Here is a 23,088-nt window from a genome sequence, read left to right on the forward strand (position 1 = left end):
ACTTCATCGTGCCTGAGGATCCCCTGGAGCAGGAGCACTTTAAGCTTCATCTCATAGCCACTGCAAGGAGCCTGAAAAAGAAACAACAGCAGCTTCAAGCCGAACAAGATCTGCTGATCGACAGATGGACTGATGTCCTGACAGCCAAAGAATATGGTCTCAAGCGCCCAGCCAAGAGCTACCCAAAACGCAGATTGCTACCTCAGTTCGATGAGGAGGCGCCAGAGCCCATATCTCCCTCGCACAATGCGGAACGACCACCACGTGGTCGAGACAGTGCGGCGGACCGACCACCCCGCGGTCGGGATAAAGCGGCAACTCAGGCCGAGCAGCAGCCTGCCCCACCGCCCCGTAAAAAGGGAAGCGGAACAATTCGGGGTCACACGTATGACCTTCGACAGACCCTGGATAGTAGAGCAGGACATACAAGATCGATCTACGGATCGGGAGGACGTGCCTCGAGACATGACGACGGCTACCTATTTGGACGTGATAAACCTAACCACGCCTGGGCCGAATGCCGCAGGCGCACTCCATCAGAGCTACATCACGATGCGACCCGATATATAGGCGCCGCACACCCCCTCTGCTTCACAGATGAAGTACTGGATCATGAATTTCTCGAGGGGTTCAAGCCTGTCAATATTGAATCATACGACAGAACAACCGATCCCGCAGTGTGGATCGAAGATTTTATTCTCCACATCCACATGGCCCGAGGAGATGACCTCCACGCTATCAAATACCTCCCATTAAAGCTCAAAGGACCAGCTCGACACTGGCTAAATAGTCTGGCTGAGAATTCCATCGGCACCTGGGAGGACTTGGAAGAGGCTTTCCTTGATAACTTCCAAGGAACTTATGTCCAGCCACCAGATGCCGATGACTTAAGCCACACAGTTCAACAACCTGGAGAATCAGCCAGAAAATTCTGGACTAGGTTCCTAACCAAAAAGAACCAGATCGTTGACTGTCCGGATGCCGAGGCCCTAGTGGCCTTCAAACACAGCATCCGTGACAAATGGCTAGCGCGCCACCTCGGCCAAGAAAAGCCGAAGTCTATGGCAGCCCTTACGGCACTCATGACCCGCTTTTGGGCGGGTGAGGACAGCTGGCTGGCTCGTAGAAAAGACACAGCCAGCAAGGCAGGCCCCTCCAAGGCCAAGAACAGCACCGGCAAGCTCCAGCGCAATAGACACAAATGCCGAAGCAATGGCGATAACACCGATGATACCACAGTTAACGCCGGATTCAGCGGCTCCAAGTCCGGCCAGCGGAAGAAGCCCTACAAAAGAAACAATGAGGGAGCTTCCAGCTTGGACCTCATACTCGACCGTCCGTGCCAGATACACGGCACCCCAGAAAAACAAGCCAATCATACCAACATGGATTGTTGGGTTTTCAAACAGGCTGACAAGTTAAATGCCGAAAACAAAGAAAAGGGATCACAAAGTGAGGACGAGCACGAAGAGCCCCGACAGCCGAACACCGGGGGGCAGAAGAAATTCCCCCCTCAAGTCAAAACGGTAAATATGATATATGCTACACACATCCCCAAAAGGGAGCGTAAGCGAGCACTCAGGGACGTCTACGCGGTAGAGCCAGTCGCCCCAAAATTCAATCCGTGGTCGTCATTCCCAATTACCTTCGATCGTCGATCGGGATCACCAAACTAGTATCCGGCATGGCGGTTCAGCCGCACTGGTCCTCGACCCAATTATCGACGGATTTCACCTAACGCGAGTCCTAATGGACGGTGGTAGCAGCCTCAACCTGCTTTATCAGGATACAATACGGAAGATGGGCATTAATCCCTCATGAATCAGACCCACAAAGACTACCTTTAAAGGATTCATACCAGGCGTTGAGGCCCGCTGTACGGGCTCAATCACGCTGTAGGTGGTCTTCGGTTCTCCGGACAACTTCCGAAGAGAAGAGTTAATCTTCGACATCGTCCCCTTCTGCAGCGGCTACCACACACTGCTCGGATGAACCGCGTTTGCTAGATTCAACACGGTGCCACACTATGCTTATCTCAAGCTTAAGATGCCCGGTCCACGCGGCGTCATAACAGTCAATGGAAACACAGAACGCTCCCTCCGGACAGAGGAGCACACCGCCGCCCTAGCAGCAGAGGTACAAAGCGGCCTTCTCAAGCAGCATCATAGTCTGGCTGCCGAGCCCCTGGACATCATTAAGAGAGTCCGGACTACACTGCAATAGGACTGCCCGGCTCATCAAGAGCTTGATTAGCAATTCGGCCTCCGTCCCAATCCCGATGAGGTAGTGGCATTCATACCACGCGTACATAATTACGCACTCAAAATTCCATGGGCATTGACGGAGGCACAAGCTAGCCGGGGATCTACAGTTCGTCTAGACCGATCCCAGACACACATATTACTTTACTATTTCTTCTTCCCTTTTTTCAGGTTTCTCTTATGTGGGCCTCCTTCGACGGCTTGATTAATGGTCCTGTCAAAGGATGAACACACCGGATTGACACGGAGCACAAGCGTACACGGGAAGCCCTAGAGGCTAATTCAACGATCCGCTTTCAGGACCCACACGTAGCTCACCTTTTGGTTGTGGTATGTCAAATAGCCGGTTGCTTATTGCATTATTTTGTACAAATGTGCTTTGACACATTAACCCAACTATAATGGAAACAGTTCATGAGCCAAGTTCAAGGGCCCCAGATCCTATCTCTGTTCTATCTCTGTTTTCCTTTAATTACTTATTTATTAAACCGTACACTCTGGTACGTTCCATATTCGCCAGGGCCTCCCCATCGCCCCATAACACGGCAAAAAAGTCCGAACACTCCATAAAGATAAGTTCGCCACCCCGAATTTAGCATTATATGCATTGGCTCCGAATCATGTCTTTGGTCAATAGTTGGGTTGCCCGGCTCCTGTGCTTGCTACCCTACGTTCCGCTAGATCGGCTAAGGGTAGTAAAGGGAGAACTACTGCGATTGTGCCCTGGCTGAGGGAGTCCTGGATTAGGGGATCCTCGGATAGACGGACTATGTGCTTTGGCCGGACTGTTGGACTATGAAGATAAAAGATTGAAGACTTCGTCCCGTGTCCGGGTAGGATTCTCCTTTGCGTGGAAGGCAAGCTTGGCAATTCGGATATGTAGATCTCCTCCCTTGTAACCGACTCTGTGTAACCCTAGCCCCCTTCATTGTCTACATAAACCGGAGGGTTTAGCCTCTACGATCTTGTGGTAGATCAACTCTTGTAATACTCATATCATCAAGATCAATCAAGTAGGAAGTAGGGTATTACCTCCATCGAGAGGGCCCGAACCTGGGTAAACATTGTGTCCCCCGCCTCCTGTTACCATCCGCCTTAGACGCACAGTTCGGGACCCCCTACCCGAGATCCGCCGGTTTTGACACCGACACTGGCCTTGACCAGATGAGCGCCTCAGTAGAGAAAGCCGAAAACTGACTGTCATGATACGGCGAGAGCTGGTCAACTGTTCGAGGGTTACAAATCGTTGGAGATTTTTTCCGCGTTACGCGAAGGATCGGTAATTCCCGATCAGACGCTGACAGCACTCTGGTTCGCACCAGGGGCTGCGCCCATGCTTTATTATAAAACTCCTATGGCTAAGTGAGGGCGTTTAAGCGACATAGTCTGATTGCCTTGTTCGTTGCGCTAAACAACTCCTTCAAGGACCATATAATTGGATCAAGATTGTTTAGATTCCATCCCGAACACCTCCGTACTACCTACGTGAGGGCAGAAGCCAATGACTGGCCAACCCTCAGATTACATACAACATGGCCGCACGGGAGGAAACAATTAAAGCATAACAAAATTATATTATAAACAGGCTTTGTTTTCATAATACAAGGCAAAGGCAACGCGAATACATTTATTCAAATACAATGTCCTGCGAACGTTGTGCTGCCACAAGACGAGAACCCTCCAGGACATCCGCAAAATACCGTTCGGGTGTGTGGTGCTCCTTGCCCTCCGATGGCCCTCTGGTCACCTCGACGGCGTCCATATTCGCCCACCACATCTTGCAACGGGCAAAGGCCATGCGCGCACCTTCAATGCAGGCCGAGCGCTTGACGACGTCCAGCCGAGGACATGCATTCACCATCCGCCTCACGAGTCCGAAGTAGCTGCTTGGCATAACTTCAGCTGGCCATAGCCATATTATCAAATCCTTAATGGCTAGTTCGGCCACCCTATGCAGCTCCACCAGCTGTTTCAGCTGATCGGTGAAGGACACGGGATGCTCTGGCGCCGCATACTGCGACCAGAATAGCTTCTCCGTAGAACTCCCTGCTTCGGCTCGATAGAACTCCGCGGCGTCTGATACACCGCGTGGTAAATCCGCAAAAGCCCCTGGGGAACTTCGAACCCGGGTTAGTAAAAGGTACTGCCTCTCCGCATACTTGCTTTGCATCTCAAATGCCTTACCCGCCGTGATCTTCTTGGCTTCCTGGATCTCCTGGAGGGCGGCCTGGGCCTCATTTCGTGCGGTCTCCGCTCTCTGACGAGCCTTGGCGAGTTCGGTCCCTTGAACCGACGCATCATGCTCCAAGGCCTCGCATTTTTTCACTGCATCCTGGAGCTCCTGCTGGACTTCGTAGACCCGGGCCTTGAGCTTCTTACGGTCGGCTTGCTGCTGGACAGCCTTCTCCTCGGCCTCACCCAGGGCCTTCCTCAGGGCCTCGACCTCGGTCGCGGCTCCTGTACATGTTACGACACCGCGGTCAATATACAGCGCATACTCCTTCCGAACACACATCAAGTCGTTACTCACCTTGCTTCTCCTGAAGCTGAATTTTAACCTCGCCGAGCTCGTTCTCGGTCCGCTCCAGCCTCTTCTTCAGTTCAGAGACTTCGGCAGCATGCGAGGTTGCAGCCAACAGTGACGCCTGCTTATTGATACATATTAAGTTAGTCTCCTATAACAAAGGATTGATCCTCTGTCCGGTTCGTCTCACCGAACACCGGACAGCGTCTCAGGGCCTACTGTCTACACAGGGTTTTTCCTCTTTCTTACCTCAAAACCTGTCAGCAGGCTGCTGCAGGCTTCGGTCAGTCCGCTCTTGGTGGACTGAACCCTTTCAATCACCGTGCTCATAAGAACACGATGCTCCTCCATAATGGAAGCGCCTCGCAGCGCTTCCAGTAGATTATCTGGTGCCCCTGGTTAGACAGGGTTCACCGGGGGAATAGGCACACCCCCTCCTTTCGAAGGAGGCTGCGTGCCGGATCCTGGAACAATACCGGTCTTCGGAATCGGGTACGGTTGAGGGCCGAATTGAATACGACCCTCACCCCCAGTTTCCATGGGAATTGACTCCCCCTGGTGTTCGGCAACAGGGGCTTCACCCTTTGGCGCCTCTCCCCGGCCTGGGAAGGTCCGCTGGGAGAGCACCTCGTCGTCTCCCTTGGCCTCGGGAGAGTAAGCTGCCGACGGTGTCTCGCTGGCCATCTCCTTCGAGTCCAACGAATCCTCCGATGAGGGTCGCTGGGAGCTGTCGTGGGCCGGACTGTAGCAATATAATTAACCATGTCAATACAATAAGGAGGAGAGGCCGGGTGTACGAGTGTGCAGGAGTCATAGCACTTACGATGTGGCCTGGGGTTTAGTGCAGGGGCGTCGCTCCGGACTATTGTCGACGTCCCACGCGGTGTTGGCCGCAAGGGGACCTTTCCCCCTCTTGGGCGTCCCCGCCTCCAGGTTTGTGGAGGCCGCTCTCTTTTTCTTTCCCTCCTCAGGGGAGGGTTGTCCTCCTCCTCCTCCTCCTCGTCATCATCGTCCTCAGCAGCGGAGGATGGGGTTTCTTCACCTTCGGACGTCGCGTCCGAAGAGCCTTTGAGGTGGGGGGCACCTTTGGCCCCCTTGGCCTTCTTCTCGGTGGCTGATAGGGCGCCGGAACCAGCATCTTCGCCAGGCACGGGATGACTGGCCCTTAGGGCAGCGGAGCTGGACCCCAGATCCGCTCCGCTCTCTCCGACCACCCCTAAAAGGAATATGCACAGGAAAAATCAGGCGTCCTCCTTGGACAATCAAGTAGAAGGCATGCCTTGAGGAGTAAAAACTTACCGTGCTGGCGGGATGGTATGATCGTGCCCGCAGTCTGAATCCAGGGCCGGCGGCCTCTCGTTGCCCTTAACGAGTGACTTATAGGCCTCTTCGTGAGTAGATCCAAAGATCCTCTCCAAGGTTTGGTGCTTCTCTGGATCGAATTCCCATAAGGGGAAAGTTCGGTCTTGGCATGGGAGGGTTAGACGGACCAGCATTACCTGGATCGCGTCGACAATCTTGACCTTTTTGTCCACCATGCCCTGAATGCGCGTTTGCAGCGCTATCAGTTCGTCTGTCGAAGACCAGTTGGGACCCTTCTCCGTCCGGGAAGTGAGCCGCATGGGAGCTCCAGATTTGAATTCCGGGGCCGCCGCCCAAGTGGCGCCGCGTGGCTCCGTGATGTAGAACCATTGCGTATGCCATCCCTTGACAGTGTCCACAAGCGTGCCCTTGGGCCATGTAGCATTGGGCATCTTGCTCACCATGGCGGCGCCGCACTCTGCGTGCTGACCATCCACCACCTTTGGCTTCACATTGAAGGTCTTGAGCCATAGGCCGAAGTGGGGATGGATGCGGAGGAAGGCCTCGCACACAACGACGAACACCGAGATGTTGAGGAAGGAGTTCGGGGCTAGATCATGGAAATCTAGCCCGTAATAATACATCAGTCCACGGACAAAAGGGTGAATTGGAAACCCCAGTCCACGGACGAAAGTGAGGGAGGAAAACCACCCTCTCAGTGGGCTTCGGAGTAGGGATGATTGGCCCCCTGGCTGGCAGACGGTGGGCGATTTCTTTCGCTAGATACCCGGCCACTCGAAGCTGGGTGATATCTTTCTCCTTGACGGAGGAAGCCATCCACTTGCTCTGACCTCCGGACATGTTTGAGTGCTATCTCGAGTAGAACTTGGGCGCTGGAGCTCGAGATTGGAAGGGCGGAGATGGAGAGAAGGCGTGGGAAAGGAAGATGGAATCCTTATCCACTTATAAAGGCAGTAAATATCGAACGCCTCCCCATTCGCCTCGAAACTCGCCTATGTAAACGGCACGGTTGGGTTACGCACACCCGTATTGATGAGAATCCCGCGATAAGGGGACACAATCTCTGCTTCGACAAGACGTGCCAATGGACACCACGTCTCGAAACATGGAGTGGCAGAAAAACGGTTCGGAATTACGACTGGGCTGACGTGATGTAATGCTGTAAAAGTTGTCGGCGGATTGAACTCGTGAAATATTATATCCTCTGCAGTTGTGTATACAGGTCCGGATACAATCATTACATCTGAAGACCATCTTGGAGTTCGGAAAGGGGAACCCGCCTTGCAATGCCGAAGACAATCTGCGCGCCGAACTCCTCGTCATTGAAGCCAGGTTCAGGGGCTACTGAGGGAGTCCTGGACTAAGGGATCCTCGGGCGTCCGACCTGTTATCCTTGGGCCGGACTGATAGGCTGAGAAGACATGAAGACCGAAGACTATACCCGTGTCCGAATTGGACTCTCCTTGGCGTGGAAGGCAAGCTTGGCGATCAACTATGAAGATTCCTTCCTATGTAACCGACTCTATGTAACCCTAGATCCCCCCGGTGTCTATATAAACCGGAGGGAGTAGTCCGGATAGGATACATTCATTACCATAGTTATACAGGCTAGACTTCTAGGGTTTAGCCATTACGATCTTGTGGTAGATCAACTCTTGTAATACTCATATTCATCAAGATCGATCAAGCAGGAAGTAGGGTATTACCTCCATAGAGAGGGCCCGAACCTGGGTAAACATCGTGTCCCCCGTCTCCTGTTACCATCGATCCTAGACGCACAGTTCGGGACCCCCTACCCGAGATCCGCCGGTTTTGACACCGACACCTGCCATCCTGCAATATAGGCCATCCGATTTATATCTGACGGATAGGAAGGAAACTATGTCAATTTTGCAAAAAGATACCCACACCCCTCTCCACATTTGCAAATAAGGCAGTAGTTTATCTTGTGGGAGAAAAGGATGAACGAGGGAAGGCCTTATTTGCAAATGTGGAGAGGGGTGTGGGTATCTTTTTGCAAAATTGCCATAATTTCCTTCCTATCCGTCAGATATAAATCGGACGACCTATACTGCAGGATGGCAGGCACAGCATCATCAACAACTCTGTTTTTTATAAGAGTAGAGTAGAGATAGAGATAGAGACTACTACTACCAATGTGCTGGCCCGTGCGTTGCAATGGATCCAAAGTAGTAGAATAATACTTGTTCACGGGCTTGAAATATCAACACTCTAGTTTTGATATACATATATCAGTAAAAATAAATCATGTTTCACACAAAATATATTCCTCGGGCTGTTTTGATGAGGTGAGGGACGGGTATGGCTGGTTTGAAGATAACTGGTTTAAAAAGTTGGAGCTGTTTTTTTAGATTTTGTAGCGTGGCACGACATCCGGTGCACCTAAGTGTCTGAAAAAAATTTGAGTTTGGGTCGGTGGCACACCCTGCGGCAAGATGCTCGTTTGGGCTTCTTCTATAACTAGCAACATGCCCGTGCATTGCAGGGAACATCAAGATGCATTTTTTACAAAACACCTATTGTGATTGACCCTTGCAGGAGTACTCCCATGTGTAAAAAGTAATGATATCTCGAGAATTTTATCGGAAAAATGTTAACTTTGGAACAACTTTTCTCTACTACTGCTCCTTGTAGTGAGCGGTATGCAATGCATGTGTCAGCAGACATGACATCTTGTCCATGGAAGTTGAACCACGGCGACCATCACGTTTCTTGTTTCTACCACTGCCACACCAACACGCGATTCCCACGACGCCGCTCCAACCCACGGCACGACGTCCCCCAACGTGCGCCTCATCCCTCTCGGCCCCACTGCTCCTCTGCCTTTGTGTGCATGACATGCGGGCCAGCTGAACTATTGCGACCATTAACTTTCTACCACAGCCACACCCGATTGGACGCGGTTTGCCTGCTCTGATCCATACTCCCTGATACGTCTCCATCGTATCTACTTTTCCAAACACTTTTGCCCTTGTTTTGGACTCCAACTTGCATGATTTCAATGGAACTAACCCGGACTGACGCTGTTTTCAGCAGAATTGCCGTGGTGTTATTTTCGTGCAGAAATAAAAGTTCTCAGAATGACCTGAAACTTCACGAAGAATATTTTTGGAATTTATAAAAATACTGGCGAAAGAATCAAGACCAGGGGGCCCACACCCTATCCACGAGGGTGGGGGCGTGCCTGCCCCCCGGGCGCGCCCCCCTGCCTCGTGGGCCCCGTGAGGCTCCACCGACCTCAACTCCAACTCTATATAAATTCACGTTCAGGGAGAAAAAAATCGGAGAGAAGGATTCATCGCGTTTTACGATACGGAGCCACCGCCAAGCCCTAATCTCTCTCGGGAGGGCTGATCTGGAGTCCGTTCGGGGCTCCGGAGAGGGGAATCTGTCGTTGTCATCATCATCAACCATCCTCCATCACCAATTTCATGATGCTCACCGCCGTGCATGAGTAATCCCATCGTAGGCTTGCTGGACGGTGATGGATTGGATGAGACTTACCATGTAATCGAATTAGTTTTGTTAGGGTTTGATCCCTAGTATCCATTATGTTCTAAGATTGATGCTGCTATGATTTTGCTATGCTTAATGCTTGTCACTAGGGCCCGAGTGCCATGATTTCGGATCTGTACCTATTATGTTTTCATGAATATATGTGAGTTCTTGATCCTATCTTGCAAGTCAATAGTCACCTACTATGTGTTATGATCTGGCAACCCCGAAGTGATAATAATCGGGACCACTCTCGGTGATGACCGTAGTTTGAGGAGTTCATGTATTCACTAAGTGTTAATGCTTTGGTCCGGTACTCTATTAAAAGGATGCCTTAATATCCCTTAGTTTCCAATAGGACCCCGCTGCCATGGGAGGGTAGGACAAAAGATGTCATGCAAGTTCTTTTCCATAAGCACGTATGACTATATTCGGAATACATGCCTACATTACATTGATGAACTGGAGCTAGTTCTGTGTCATCCTATGTTATAACTATTGCATGAGGAATTGCATCGAACATCATTATCCATCACTGATCCAATGCCTACGAGAGCTTTTCACATATTGATCTTTGCTTAGTTACTTTACCGTTGCCACTGTTACAATTACTACAAAGTTGCTACTGTTACTTTTGCCATCGTTACCGTTACTTCCATACTACTTTGCTACTAAATACTTTGCTGCAGATATTAAGTTATCCAGGTGTGGTTGAATTGACAACTCAGCTGCTAATACTTGAGAATATTCTTTGGCTCCCCTTGTGTCGAATCAATAAATTTGGGTTGAATACTCTACCCTCGAAAACTGTTGCGATCCCCTATACTTGTGGGTTATCACTCCCGCACCATCGAATTTTCATCCAGCGGCTGTGACACATTTCGTCCCGGGCATCAATCCTCAGCTGGAGTATTTCTGTACTACAGGTAGTACCCGCCGGTGTGGCCATCTACGGCTCGTAACGCCTCGACGCCCAGCTGTGGCACCCTCGCCCCGGCCACGCCACCACCGGCCGGTTCATCTCGAACGAGTGAGTCGCGAACCATGCCACCACCATGAGAATGACATGTGGGCTAACCGCATTTATGGTCCGCATGTCATTGACTCATAGGCCGGTGCACTAAGACACTGAAGCTCGGTCCCGTGCCGCAGGCCTTGTGGTGCTCCCGCAGTACGAGCTCGTGCCAAACCTGGAATTTGTTTCTTACTACTACCAACTAGTAAGGTACACGTGCATTGCACGTATGAGATTTGGTAACCAAATTATGAATAAATAACACACTATAGCATGTAAGCTTTGAGTCATATATGCATGATGTAGATGTTCGTTTAATTCTTATAGTTCATCTAGTTCAAAATCAATTAGTTTTATAAAAAATCTATTTTAAGATTCATGGAATTGTGCATTGTAAAGCATAAAGTAAAAACAAATAGTGACAATTCATTTTGAAAAAAGAAATTTGGGCAATTAAGATATGGAAGATTCTAGAACAAAGAAGAAGTGCTTGTGTTTTGAGGTTTGTGCATTATGCTAAAGTTCGGCCATGGAGTCTTCTAGATTCTACATGTGGCAGAATCAGGTGGAATGTAGATGATATCCAACGGCCAGTAGTGCTCGGATTTGCCATCTTTGTACCGTCGGATTGGCTTCATCCAACGACCAACTTTCAAAGTTATTCACACACTATCTCTACTCTTATAAAAAACCGAGTTGGTGATGATGGTCTGCCTGCCATCTTGTAATATAGACCGTCCGATCTATATCTGACGGATAGAGAGCAAACTATGATAATTTTACAAGAAAAAAAATCGCACCTCTCTCCACATTTGCAGGTAAGGCCTTGCCTCGTTCATCCTTATCTCCCACAACCTCATTGCTGAGTAATTAAAAAAAGGAAGTCTTTGGCACAATCTGGCATGGTGGCCGCTGCCGGTGCCGTCCATCCCCATGCCTCCGCCCAGTCCGACCACCAGTCACCACCACGCCCCACTCCTCCTCACCTTATCTCTCATGTTTCTCGAGATATCATTTTTTCGATGAAATTCTCGAGATACCATTTTTTGATAAAATTCTCGAGATGTCATTAGTTTTTACACATGGGATTACTCCTGCACGGGTAAATCACAACCGGTGTTTTGTAAAAAAATGCATCTTGATGTTCCGTGCAATGCACGGGCATCTTGCTTGTATCTCTACTCTTATAAAAAACAGAGTTGGTGATGATGGTGTGCCTGCCATCCTGCAATATAGGCCGTCCGATTTATATCTGACAGATAGGAAGGAAACTACGGCAATTTTGCAAAAAGCTACCCACACCCCTCTCCACATTTGCAAATAAGGCCTTCCCTCATTCATACATTCCTCTCACAAGATAAACTACTCATATAAATGCATCTTGATGTTCCGTGCAACGCATGGGCATCTTGCTAGTAGGGGTATAGATATGCCGGCCCGTGCGTTGCATTGGATCCAAAGCTGCATTAAGGGCGGCAAGGTACCAGCAAGCGCTACGGCGATACCACTGCCGCAACGTTCGCTCCAGGACGCTCGAGACGGGTGACCTGGTCCTGAGGTGGGTCCTCTCTAGGGAAGGGTTGCATAAGCTTTCACCCATGTGGGAGGGCCCGTTCAGGGTCGTCCACATCTCCAGGCCTGGCGCCGTGCGCCTGGAGACGCAAGAAGGGACACCTATCCAAAATTCCTGGAACATCCAGCACCTCCGGAAGTTCTACCCATGAAGCAAGGCCCAGAGCCTATGAAGAAGGCCTGGTGCCTGTGAAGAATCGCGGCCCGTGACACTCTCACGTAATAATGAGTTGGGGCTGTACATGCCCCGGAGTCTCAGGCGCACTGGCCTCAGACCCTGGGGCTCCCGCCCACGCCTAGTGGCAGCACTTAGTTCCGCGCTGTTGAGAAGGCTTGAAGACTAGATTAGGTGCCGGACGCGGCTTTTCATTTGCTTTCCGTAGTTGGCTTGCTTTTCATTAATCGAAGTTGCTCTTGGTGTTCATTGCTGATTTGATTCCCTAGCCTCTTACCGCATTTTTCGGCTCTGGTTTGCCCATGTTCTCTCTCTCGCATACCTCGCGAGGGGGCTAGGCAGGTGCCCTCGCGAGCATTTTTCTTCTCTCTGCCTTCTCGCGAGCCACCCTCGTTCGAGCCTGAAAGCTGGCGCATCTCTTCTAATCCGTGCCCCTCGGGTACTGCGATACAAAGCGCCAAGTCGAGGCTTGGGTGGACGGCAAACCCTCTAGCGCACCCCCTAATGAATTTTGGCAGTTTCCAAGCAAGCACAGACCACCAGGTTAAGATGGTCACGAGGAAACAAACGCCTCGTGAGGAAGAGGACGTCCTGGACGCACCAGGTCAAGTTATCTTCGCGCAAAAATAACAACACGGCATTAGGATAACACGCACAGTGCGATAACTAAGGAACCACAGTTCGATACACGCCCCTCTGGGCCCATACTGGTTTAATTTTTTGATGCAGGAAAAAGAGCTAAACAAAGCGGTGTTGCCACAATCCGTGGAGGCCGGCCCTAAGCGGCACCCCGAGCCTAGCCGGACCTTTCCTCGCGCTTCACGGAGGCGCGGCGACGAGATGACCCGCTGCCTCCTTCGAAGCGGGCGCAGTGGCGCAGCGGCTGGTCGTAGCCACCGCTGCTGGAGCTGTTGCTGGAGGAAGAGCCGCTGAAGCTGGAAGAGACGCGATCGTCGCCTAGGACAGGCTCGCCTTCATCTTCGTCGCGACCGTCACCAAGGCCGAGCACCTCCTCACCGTCGTTCGTCTCGGGGCAGCACCCGGCGCGGCGACCATCTTCCCCAAATACCCTCACATAGAGGGTCGACCCACCGTCATACCTGAAGTGGAGCGTGCACCGCCTGCCCAGATCGCGCGCGCGGGCGAACGTCTGCCAGCCGCGGGCCAGTGATATGTTGCCCGCGGCGGAAGTCTCGACCGCGACACAAGAGGCCTTGCTGCAGCAACCATCCGCCTGCAACCAGAGCCCGCCTGGACCAGGGGCCGGCAGTTCATCGACGAAGAAAGCGCGGAAGCTGGAGCCAGTTGCCGGTCGGGTTCTCCGACCAGACAACGAACTCTGGTGACACTTCCGCTGAATGGATGCGCGGACGGGGAGGCCGCGCCACCATTGCACGCCTCCCCTCGTCAGCTGGACCGCCATGGCTAGGACGATCCCCTCCGCGTGGCGCGGCACCGCCGCGACGGTGGGCCACGGCGGGGGTCGCGGCATGCTTGCGCGGGCGGCCGAGACCGCGCTTGGGCGCCGGGGAGCCAGGTCCCTCGCGAGGAGCCTTTCCCTTCTCGGCGGCAGAGAACTTCCTTCGTGGCGCCATCGATGGCGCGACAAGCAGGGGAGCAAGGAGGAAGAAGCAAGCAAGCGAGGAAGAGATGGGCGACGGGGGCTCCGCCCCCCTCCCCATTTATAGCAAGAGAAGGCCAACCGGCGTCCCCCACGATCGCAGGTAATGATGGTTTTCCTTGCATGTCGCAGGGACTTGTCAAGTCATGCAGTTGCCGAGGCAACGTGGGGAAGCGAAGACGCCCACGTCCAATCAACCGCCATGCGTTAACCGATGCCGTAGGCTTTTGGGGCCTGCGGTGCTCCGAACTTGACCCTTGTCTTCGCCGCGAAGCCAAGCCCGAGCGCACCTTGGGCCCGGGGGCTACTGTCGGCGTTCTGGGAATGGGGGTCCCAGACTTGCCTGCCTGCGGCCCACGGCGTGGCTAAGCAAGCAGGCCGTACGACCCATCTTCATCAACAAGGCATCCAAGACCCTCGCGAGGGTCCAAGCCTCGCGAGGCGGACGATGCAAGACCTCCTCTGGAGTAGCCTAGCCATGCAGGCTCACGAGGAGCGGAGATATCAAAGCGGGGCAAAACCTCACGAGGCCCTCGTGACGTGAGCCATGACGAATGACGCCAGGCGGGCACCAGCGCGCGCAGCGTCCTTATTTCCTCTTTGGTGCTAAGGAGGCCAGCACAGGCTAAGAGTACCGAGGCATCAGGAAAAGGTTGCTATATTGGTGCAACGAGACCAAGACCAGGAGGACGGCAAGACGGAGGTCATCGTGGAGCCCAAGACGGCGTCACCACCAGAGCTTTTCGCAGGCGAAGACCACTTTTGTCAGGATAGCTTGTACTAGCTGCCCCCCTTCAAATTTGCCCGCCGTTGTTGGCTCCCTTCCCGCTCGATATTTGGGAAGAGGACCAGGGCCTATATAAGTAGAGCTAGCCACCAAAGTAGAGGCATCTCATCTTAGCTTGATCCAACCTGATCGAGAGCCTACCCTAGGCACAAGAACACCTCAACCTCAGGAGGCTGTTCTTCCCTTGTACTGTTCATCATCAGCCCTAGAGGCAATCCACCACCACCACACTGGAGTAGGGTATTACACCACAACGGTGGCCCGAACCAATATAAACCTCGTGTCTTTCTGTGTTGCGAGTTCGTCGAGTTCGTCCGCGAGATCTTAGCGAGCTAGGGCATAGATCGGTAGGAGGGAAAGACTTCGCGCGAATCCCAGTGTTCGAACCTTAAGGGTTTGCCGGAACCCCACATCCGACACCTTTCACTTTGCCATCCTTCTTATCCGCCAAATACTTGGGGCAGTTCTGCTTCAAGTGACCAGTCCCTTTGGAGTAGAAGCACTCAGTCTCAGGCTTAGGTCCAGACTTGGGCTTCTTCACTTGAGCAGCAACTTGCTTGCCGTTCTTCATGAAGTTCCCCTTCTTCCCTTTGCCCTTCTTAAATCTAGTGGTCTTGTTGACCATCAACACTTGATGCTCCTTCTTGATTTCTACCTCCATAGCCTTTAGCATCGCGAAGAGCTCGGGAATTGTCTTATCTATCCCTTGCATATTATAGTTCATCACGAAGCTTTTGTAGCTTGGTGGCAGTGATTGAAGAACTCTGTCCATGACACTATCAACCGGAAGATTAACTCCCAGTTGAGCCAAGTGATTATGATACCCAGACATTTTGAGTATATGTTCATTGACAGAACTATTCTCCTCCATTTTGCAGCTGTAGAACTTATTGGAGACTTCATATCTCTCAATCCGGGCATTTGCTTGAAATATTAACTTTAACTCCTGGAACATCTCATATGCTCCATGACGTTCAAAACGTCGTTGAAGTCCCGGTTCTAAGCCGTAAAGCATGGCACACTAAACTATCGAGTAGTCATCAGCTTTGCTCTGCCAGGCGTTCACAACATCCGGCGTTGCTCCTGCAGCGAGTCTTGCACCTAGCGGTGCTTCCAGGACGAAATTCTTCTGTGCAGCAATGAGGATGATCCTCAAGTTACGAACCCAGTCCGTCTAGTTGGTACCATCATCTTTCAACTTAGCTTTCTCTAGGAACGCATTAAAATTCAATGGAACAGTAGCACGGGCCATTTATCTACAACAAACATAGACATGCAAAATACTATCCGGTACTAAGTTCATGATAAATTAAAGTTCAATTAATCATATTACTTAAGAACTCCCACTTAGATAGACATCCCTCTAATCATCTAAGTGATCACGTGATCCAAATCAACTAAACCATGTCCAATCATCATGTGAGATGGAGTAGTTTTCAATGGTGAACATCACTATGTAGATCATATCTGCTATATGATTCACGCTCGACCTTTCGGTCTCAGTGTTCCGAGGCCATATCTGCATATGCTAGGCTCGTCAAGTTTAACCCGAGTATTCTGCATGTGCAAAACTGGCTTGCACCCGTTGTATGTAAACGTACAGCTTATCACACCCGATCATCACGTGGTGTCTCGGCACGACGAACTGTCGCAATGGTGCATACTCAGGGAGAACACTTGTACCTTGAAATTTAGTGAGAGAACATCTTATAATGCTACCGCCGAACTAAGAAAAATAAGATGCATAAAGGATAAACATCACATGCAATCAATATAAGTGATATGATATGGTCATCATCATCTTGTGCTTTTGATCTCCATCTCCAAAGCACCGTCATGATCACCATCGTCGCCGGCTTGACACCTTGATCTCCATCGAAGCATCATTGTTGTCTCGCCAACTATTGCTTCTACGACTATCGCTACCGCTTAGTGATAAAGTAAAGCAATTACATGGCGATTGCATTTCATACAATAAAGCGACAACCATATGGCTCCTGCTAGTTGCCGATAACTGTTACAAAACATGATCATCTCATACAACAATTTATATATCATCACGTCTTGCCCATATCACATCACAGCAAGCCCTGCAAAAACAAGTTAGACGTCCACTACTTTGTTGTTGCAAGTTTTACGTGGCTGCTACGAGCTTAGCAAGAACCGTTCTTACCTACGCATCAAAAGCACAATGATTTTTCGTCAAGTGTGCTATTTTAACCTTCAACAAGGACCGGGCGTAGTCACACTCGATTCAACTAAAGTTGGAGAAACAAACACCCACTAGCCACCTGTGTGCGAAGCACGGCGGTAGAACCAGTCTCATGAACGCGGTCATGTAATGTCGGTATGGGCCGCTTCATCCAACAATACTGCCGAATCAAAGTATGACATGCTGGTAAGCTGTATGGCTATTATCGCCCAAAAATCTTTGTGTTCTACTCGTGCATATAACATCTACGCATAGACCTGGCTCGGATGCCACTGTTGGGGAACGCAGTATTTCAAATAAATTCCTACCATCACGCAAGATCTATCTAGGAGAAGCATATCAACGAGCGGGGAGAGTGTGTCCGCGTACCCTCATAGACCGAAAGCGGAAGCGTTAAGTAACGCGGTTGATGTAGTCGAACGTCTTCGCGATCCAACCGGTCTAGTACCGAACGCACGGCACCTCTGCAATCTGCACACATTCAGCTCGGTGACGTCCCTCGAACTCTAGATCCAGCTGAGGCCGAGGGAGAGTTCCGTCAAAATGACAGCGTGGTGACGGTGATGATGAAGTTACCGGCGCAGGGCTTCGCCTAAGCACTATGACGATATGATCGAGGTGTAAAACTGTGGAGGGGGGCACCGCCCACGGCTAAAGATCAACTTGTGTGTCTATGGGGTGCCCCCCTCCCACGTATATAAAGGAGGGAGGGAGGAGGAGGCCGGCCAAGAGGAGGCGCGCCCAAGGGGGGGAGTCCTACTCCAAGTAGGATCCCCCCCTTTCCTACTTCCACAAGGAGAAGGGGGAAAGAGGAGGAGGAGAGAAAGGAAAGGGGCGGCCGCCCCCCAACCCCTAGTCCAATTCGGTTTGGGCTGGGGGGCGCCTCCCTGGCTGCTGCCTCCTCTCTTCCACTAGGGCCCATGAAGGCCCATTAACCCCCCGGGAGGTTTCGGTAACCCCCCGGTACTCCGGAAAATACCCGATACACTTCGGAACTATTCCAGTGTCCGAATATAACCTTCCAATATATCAATCTTTATGCCTCGACCATTTCGAGACTCCTCGTCATGTCCGTGATCTCATCCGGGACTCCGAACAACCTTCGGTACATCAAATCACATAAACTCATAATACGAATCGTCATCGAACGTTAAGCGTGCGGACCCTTCGGGTTCGAGAACTATGTAGACATGACCGAGACACCTCTCCGGTCAATAACCAATGGAGGAACCCGGATGCTCATATTGGCTCATGCATATTCTACGAAGATCTTTATCGGTCAAACCGCACAACAACATACGTTGTTCCCTTTGTCATCAGTATGTTACTTGCCCGAGATTCGATCGTCGGTATCACCATACCTAGTTCAATCTCGTTACCGGCAAGTCTCTTTACTCATTCCATAATGCATCATCCCGCAACTAACTCATTATTCACATTGCTTGCAAGGCTTATAGTGATGTGCATTACCGAGAGGGCCCATAGATACCTCTCCGACAATCGGAGTGACAAATCCTAATATCGATCTATGCCAACTCAACAAACACCATCGGAGACACCTGTAGAGCATCTTTATAATCACCCAGTTATGTTGTGACATTTGATAGCACACAAGGTGTTCCTCCGGTATTCGGGAGTTGCATAATCTCATAGTCAGAGGAACATGTATAAGTCATGAAGAAAGCAATAGCAATAAAACTATACGATCATTATGCTAAGCTAACAGATGGGTCTTGTCCATCACATCATTCTCTAATGATGTGATCCCTTTCATCAAATGACAACACATGTCTATGGTTAGGAAACTTAACCATCTTTGATTAACGAGCTAGTCAAGTAGAGGCATACTAGGGACACTCTGTTTGTCTATGTTCACACATGTACTAAGTTTCCGGTTAATACAATTCTAGCATGAATGATAAACATTTATCATGATATAAGGAAATAAAATAATAACTTTATTATTGCCTCTAGGGCATATTTCCTTCAGTGCCTGCTAGTCCAGCACACAGAGTCATGGTTAGTTTATGCTATGCACACAATCGTTAATTGGTGGTTTAAATATGCGCAAGGGATATGCAATGTATTATCATGTAGAGATGTCTGAAATTAGCCATGTCAACTTGCAGATAGCATTACACAATGAAAAAGTACAAGATGTATGTGGTAATTTCATGGAACATCGCAAAAAAAGGAGAGGCAGTGGTGAGCCTATATAGTGTGCTATGGTAGGTCACTCCTCCATTCCAATCATCGTGACATGTTATTTGTATGTCAGTTCTATTGGCCAAGTTTCTTAGGGACAGTTATTATGAGTTATCCTAAGAAAATAAGCACCTGTGAATATAAGTTCCAGGTAATAAGCCAACCAGTTCTTTTCATTGCCTTCTTTTTCAGCTTATCTTTGGTATGATCAGTGAAACGTCTAGATTGCATTATATTTTGTCATTTTGCTGCCCATATGAAAATTAATTTGACTTGCAAACATCAAAAATTGAACCCAGTGCGGTAATTAATATGATAGGAAAATAAACCATTACTATTTGTTCAAAATGCAAATACAAAGATACCATCTACTTGGCACAATCTACTTTGGTCAATGTCTTCCATAGAGATCCCATTGCCTAATTTAAACAAAGAACGCATGACCCACATTCAAATGAAGAACAATTATTTATTGAAATTCGATGGTCCAAGTGGCTGGTTATTATCATATAGCAGCAGCACCTGAAAGCATCATATAGCAGCAGCAGCGGCTCATAGCAACTCATCATACAGCAGCAGCAGCAGCAGCAGTGTGCAATTCATCATATACCAGCAGCAGCTCATAGCAATTCATCATATAGCAACAGTAGGAGCAGCTCATAGCAATTCATCATATAGCAGCAGCAGGAGCAGCTCATAGCAATTCATCATATAGCAGCATGATACGTCTCCGTCGTATCTATAATTTTTTATTGTTCCATGCCAATATTATACAACTTTCATATACTTTTTGGCAACTTTTTATACTATTTTTGGGACTAACATATTGATCCAGTGCCCAGGGCCAGTTCCTGTCTGTTGCATGTTTTATGTTTCGCAGAATATCCATATCAAACGGAGTCCAAACGGGATAAAAACGGTCGGAGCTTATTTTTGGAATATTTGGAAAATCTGGGAGAAAGATCAACGCGAGACGGTGCCCGAGGTGGCCACAAGGCAGGGGGCGTGCCCCTGACCCTCGTGGGCCACCCGTAAGGCGGTTGATGCCCTTCTTCGGCTGCAAGAAAGCTAATTTTTGGTAAAAAATCACGGCGAAGGTTTCAGTCCAATCAGAGTTACGGATCTCCATATATATATATATATATATATATATATAAATATATATACGAAACGGTGAAAGGGCAGCAGGAGAACGCAGAAACAGAGAGAGACAGAGAGACAGATCCAATCTCGGAGGGGCTCTCGCCCCTCCCATGCCATGGAGACCAGGGACCAGAGGGGAAACCCTTCTCCCATCTAGGGAGAAGGTCAAGTAAGAAGAAGAAGAAGGAGGGGGGCTCTCCCCCCCTCGCTTCCGGTGGCGCCGGAACGCCGCCGGGGGCCATCATCATCACCGCGATCTACACCAACACCTCCACCATCTTCACCAACATCACCATCACCTTCCCACCTCTATCTACAGCGGTCCACTCTCGCGCAACCCGATGTACCCTCTACTTGAACATAGTGCTTTATGCTTCATATTATTACCCAATGATGTGTTGCCATCCTATGATGTCTGAGTAGATTTTCGTTGTCCTATCGGTGGTTGATGAATTGCTATGATTGATTTAATTTGCTTGTGGTTATGTTGCTGTCCTTTGGTTCCCATCATATGAGTGCGCGCGTGGATCACACCATAGGGCTAGTTGTATGTTGATAGGACTATGTATTGGAGGGCAAGAGTGACAGAAGCTTCAACCTAGCATAGAAATTGATGCATACGGGATTGAAGGGGGACCAATATATCTTAATGCTATGGTTGGGTTTTACCTTAATGAACATTAGTAGTTGCGGATGCTTGCTAATAGTTCCAATCATAAGTGCATAGAATTCCAAGTAAGGGATGACATGCTAGCAGTGGCCTCTCCCACATGAAACTTGCTATCGGTCTAGTAAAGTAGCAATTGCTTAGGGACAATTTCGCAACTCCTACCACCACTTTTCCACACTCGCTATATTTACTTTATTGTTTCTTTACCTTAACAGCCCGTAGTTTTTATTTACGCTCTCTTTATTTTCTTGCAAACCTATCCAAAAATACCTACAAAGTACTTCTAGTTTCATACTTGTTCTAGGTAAAGCGAACGTCAAGCGTGCGTAGAGTTGTATCGGTGGTCGATAGAACTTGAGGGAATATTTGTTCTACCTTTAGCTCCTCATTGGGTTCGACACTCTTACTTATCGAAAGAGGCTACAATTGATCCCCTATACTTCTGGGTTATTAAGACCTTTTTCTGGCGCCGTTGCCGGGGAGCAATAGCGTGGGGTGAATATTCTCGTGTGTGCTTGTTTGCTTTATCACTAAGTAATTTTTATTTGCTGTTCTTAGTTGTTTTCTATCTTTAGTTATGGGTAGGAAACGCAAAATACCAAAAAAATTAGTTGTACCTACTGAACCAATGGTTGAAGAACCACTCAAAATCTATCACACTCCTGAAGCTTTTTACTTGGATCATCTTCGATCCCTTTGTGCTCATGCTGAAACCCCAACTAGCTTAGTTGAGGGAAAATCTTTAGATGAGCATGCTTGTTATGCGCGACACCGAATATCTAAAAAAGGGAAAATTCTATTGGGTCAAATTCATCGTTTGCAATGCTATGCTTGGAATTTATGTGAAATATATGATTTTACTTGTTGTTCTAAAAACCCTAAGAAACACCTTCCCTATCAATGTGAGTTTAGTGATAATGGAATCGTATCTTCGTACGCTAAGGGTGTTTATAATTACTATGATGTTCAACAAATTGAAGAATTTGTTGCTTTTAAGGGTGCTTATGAAATTGCTTCTTTGATTGAAAAGTATGGTGCTACTCTTTACAAATCTGAAAATTTTGCCATACTTAAATATTGCTATGATAATTATGCTTCTAATGCCTATGTTGAACCATATATTGAGGACTACTCCGCTGTCCAAGAAGAGACTAATATTTTGCAGGAGTCTATGGAAGAAGAAATTGATGGAACTGTGAGCTCATTGGATGAAAAAGATGATGAGGAGAGCGAAGAACAAAAGGAGGAAGAGACGATTAGCTACCCGTGCCCACCTTCTAATGAGAGTAACTCTTCAACTCATACATTGTTTAATTTCCCTTCGTGCTTACAGAAGGATGATTGCTATGATGACTATTATGATCCCGTTGATTCTCTTGAAATATCCCTTTTTGATGATGCTTGCTATGCTTGTGGCCAAGATGCCAATATGAATTATGCTTATGGAGATGAACTTGCTATAGTTCCTTATGTTAAACATGAAATTTTTGCTATTGCACCCACACATGATAGTCCTATTATCTTTTTGAATTCTCCCAACTACACTATATCGGAGAAGTTTGCACTTATTAAGGATTATATTGATGGGTTGCCTTTTACCGTTGCACATGATGATTTTGATGAAAATAATATGCATGTGCTTGCTGCTCCTACTTGCAATTATTATGAGAGAGGAACTATATCTCCACCTCTCTATGTTTCCCACATGACAAAATTGCAAGAAACTCTTTATACTATGCATTGGCCTTTACTATGTGTGCAATGAATTGTTCTTTTATGACATGTCGATGCACAGGAAGAGAGTTATACTTCGTTATTGCATGATATATGTTGCCTTGTGCTCACTACTAAATGCCAAATCATTGCTAATTAAAATTGGCTTTGATATACCTTGGGATCCGGGTGGATTCACTACTTGAGCACTATATGCCTAGCTTAATGGCTTTAAAGAAAGCGCTGCCAGGGAGACAACCCGGAAGTTTTAGAGAGTCATTTATTTCTGTTGTGTGCTTTTATAAAGTTTAGAAATAAAAATAATGTGCCAAGGTTTGCCTTTAGGATGTT

The sequence above is a fragment of the Aegilops tauschii genome, chromosome 5 (assembly GCF_002575655.3).
Source record: "Aegilops tauschii subsp. strangulata cultivar AL8/78 chromosome 5, Aet v6.0, whole genome shotgun sequence".
NCBI classification, from domain to species: Eukaryota; Viridiplantae; Streptophyta; class Magnoliopsida; order Poales; family Poaceae; genus Aegilops; species Aegilops tauschii.